The sequence below is a fragment of the Petaurus breviceps genome, unplaced genomic scaffold (assembly GCF_028583685.1).
Source record: "Petaurus breviceps papuanus isolate PSGF00001 unplaced genomic scaffold, PetGlider_PUasm1.0 90383, whole genome shotgun sequence".
NCBI lineage: Eukaryota > Metazoa > Chordata > Mammalia > Diprotodontia > Petauridae > Petaurus > Petaurus breviceps.
Window position 1 is genome coordinate 533,168 of NW_027187234.1, and position 3,748 is coordinate 536,915.

A 3,748-nucleotide genomic window follows, 5' to 3' on the forward strand; every position below is an offset into this window, starting at 1 on the left:
TTCTCATGCATGTGTTTTGGGGGTCATAGCAGCAAGGGTGTAGGGGGCGGCGGGGGGTATTATTGGTATGGGAGTGTTTGGACATGTTGGTTGGCACTGATTGGTTTATGTGAATATGGGAGACATCCCATTGTCCTTACTTCTCCCTTCCCATCAGATCCCTATTTCTCTTCCTACTGAATGAGGTACCACTCAATATAGTCCTCAGTGAGTTAGGTTTCTGAGTTGGCTTTAACACCTTTGCCCCACCCAAAACTGTGCATTCTTTATCTTTTCCTCATCCCTCATGTGAAACCCCATTTTCATGAATCTGAGGGACCACTTGCCCGGTGGTGGTCACCCTGGAGGAGCTGGGGGGAGCCATGATGGATCTGTAGGAGTTAGCTGGGTGGTAGAGTTATGGTTACAGGCTGGGCCCTTCTTAGGCTCCACTTGAGCTCCCATGATCTCTTCAAGAGTGATTTTTAATGTGAGAGGATGAACTCCAGAGAACCTCCCTCTCCCTCCTGTTAAGTAAGGGCAGGGGTGAAAGAGATTGTCCATCTCTTGGCTTTCCTTTTTGTGTGGAATTGTTTTATGACTGTTCTGGAACCTTTCACAGTTTGTATGACCTTTATGTTCTATGATAGAAAGGAAAACTTTTATTTCCCAAATTCTTTGTTTTCCTTCCCCTCTACCCCAAAGAGACCAAATTTTTGGGACTGAGGCATAGACTTGTCCACTTTTTTTTGTTAAAACATGGCCTTTACCCCCTTTAGGAGAAGTGACAACTTGGCTTTGGTAGGCAGAAAACTTTTTCCAAAGTATCAGTTGTAGGTGAAAGTCAGACTGTATGATTTTCCTTGATCTGTGCTGAAGGAGGAAGAGAGCAGACCTGGAGGCAGAGGGGGTGGGCGTGGGGGGGTGTTAGGGTTGGGGAAAGTCAGGATCAGGGTTAGGGTGAGGGAAAATGTGTCTCTGCCATTTTCCTTGTCCAATGATGAATCCTTGTCTCCATTTCCATTTGGAGAGGGTTTTCCATTGCTGGCATTCCTGCTGGAAGGCAGATGGCTTGCCCCTACTGGGAATGTTTGGCCAGGGAACAAGATGATCCTTTGCCTGTGTAGACCCCCTAGGTTAGAGGGGGATCTGGAATGTGTATAGGTGCTTGTGCAAGTAGTAACAGTGAATTGGGGCTTGTGCTCAGTGGAGAGATCCATGAGTCCTAGTGGGTAGGGGAGAATAAAAAGTGTTGTCTCTCCCTCTTCTCCATCCCCCCCCCCGCCATGACTTCTTGGTGCCACTTTTTTTTTCCTTACCCCCTCTCCCCACCAACATGGACTATGGATCCTGAGAAGACCATGGTTTTTGACTGAATTCATGCTCAATATGTGCCAATATATTTCTTCTCCATCGTAATCTCTGCATTCAGGCTACATGGCTGACTGGGTGTAGGTGATGTCCAACTGTGGGATTCAGAAATGGGGAAATTGTCATGAGCAGAAGGTGGATTGTTGAATGGTCATACTGTCTTACCTGTCTTGTAGACAATGTGGAGTCCATGGTGTTTGTAAAGAAGAAAAACCAGGCAGTTTCACTGGCAGGAAACCGGTGCTTAGTACTGTAGCTTTGGGGGAATGCTTTTAGAGTTTAAGGTGAGGGTGGGGATGGGCAGTATGTTGTGAAAGGGCAATGCAAGAAGTGGTTGTTTTTGTTTTATATTTTCAGAGATTGAAATATGCTCACTTTGCTATTTAATTTTCTTAAAGCAATGGAAAATAACAACTAGTTCAAAATCCACACAAGTCGTCTCTGGTCAGAGTGACTTCTTCCTTTTTGTTTGTGGATCACAGTGCTTTTGGGTTTTTTGTTTGTTTTGGGGAGGGGCGTTCTGTTCCTCCCCCCCACCACCACCCCAGTGAAAGGGGGCTCCAGATGGCAGCTCTCCCCTCTTGGGTCATTGTTTATTTAGCCAGATACTTGAAATTGTTTGTGTATTTCATAGAAAGGCTTGCTTGCTTCCTTCCTGCTTGCCCCCAAACTCCCTTCCGCTACTTGATACCCCTTTGTATTTTTTTTTTTTTTTTGCCTTTTGGAGGGCAATTGGGGTTAACTAACTTGCCCAAGGGTACAAGGCTAGTTTTTTTGTGGGTGTGTGTGGGTATTAAGTGTCTGCATCTGGAACTGAACTCAGGTCCTCCTGAATCTGGGGCCAGCGCTTTACTCACTATGACACCTACCCCTACCCCTTTGTATTTAAACAAACAGCCTATATACTTGGGTTTGTAGTTCATTTCCCATCCTGGGCAGTTAATGCATTTCCATTTCCAGTATCTCTACAGTGAATTCTGTCAGGTTTCTTGTGGAGGAAGTAACAGTCTTGACAAATGACACCTTGGCCATCAGGGGCCTTTGTTAAAACCCACCCCCCAGGTCCAAGGTGTTAGTTTCTCTGATATACCCATTGAATCTGAAATCTCCTTTGCAGATTCTTCCATCCTTCCAAAAATGAAGCAAGATTAGTACCCCGAGAAGAGGGGCCCTTTTCACCTCAAAGTCACTTTATCCGATCATTGCCATAATAACAGGATGGCTTTTATACACGATTCACATTTTCCTTTGAAGCCTTTGAACATTATTTCCACTCCCTACTTTGCATGGTGGAAGTCATGAAACCAATTTAAATCACTCTCACCAAAACTGGCACATTTTGTTTTGCTCCACCCTCTGTCTGAAGTTTCCTATGCATGTCTCTCTCTCGACTGTCCAGAAGTTCTGTATCTTTATTCTCTCCCATCATCAATGGAGCTGTAGAGGATAGGAAGTTATATAGGGATCCATAAGGAGTGACAATTCTAATGCCCCTATCAGTGTGGTATGTCCTTGGAAGCTTTGCTTACTCATCATAGGCTTCAGCTCATGGTCCTCTCATCATTAGCCCTGCCTTCCCAATTAGAAGTTCAAGCTATCATTATTCTTTTATGCCTCAGCCTTTTAGTATCAAAAGGTTTTGAAAAGAGGTTAGGAGGGCTCTTCCAGGTATGGGTAAAGTGTGGCTCAGTTATGATTTAGTCTTGAATTGGCTGGGAAGCTAAAATCTCTATTGTTGTACACATGTGGGGAATACATGCTTATTGTGTTTAGATTTTTTGAGGGTATTGAAGTGGTTCTGAGACATGAGGGTATAGCAAGTCAAGGGTCTTAGGAAATGTGGAATGTATAATGTTGGATTGATGTCTCAGTTTAGAGAAAGGTCAAATGGAAACTTTCAGGTCTTCTGGGTTGGGCTGGCATATATTTTGAGATCAGAGGAAATGAGTTATTCTAGCTTTCTTCTCTGCCTCTAGGGTGGGAGTCCAATTTCCAATCTCCAGTGTCCCTTGTGCATTAAGGCTTTTTCATGTCATTCCCTGCCACAATGGCACTTTGAATTTGAGTTTTGCTTGAGAAACATTCAGAACTGAGAGATGTGATATCATTGGTGGATGAAAAAGGCTCTGTCCATCAAGAAACTGCCACAAGAAAAATCCAATATGGTGGTCATGGTCAAGAGCTCCAAGAATGGATAAGCTGTATAGTTATCAGTAGTGGCTGATTTGAACAGAATAGGTGAAAGACATAGTGGTTATATCAGACAAGATTGTAGGTTGCACAGATAAAATTTATCTATTTTTTATACCTAGCACAACTTCCTAGTTTTTTTTTTCATTTTCCATTTTTCTTTTTATTCTTTTCATTTTCTTTTTTGTTGGTTCTGAGTTGACAGAAT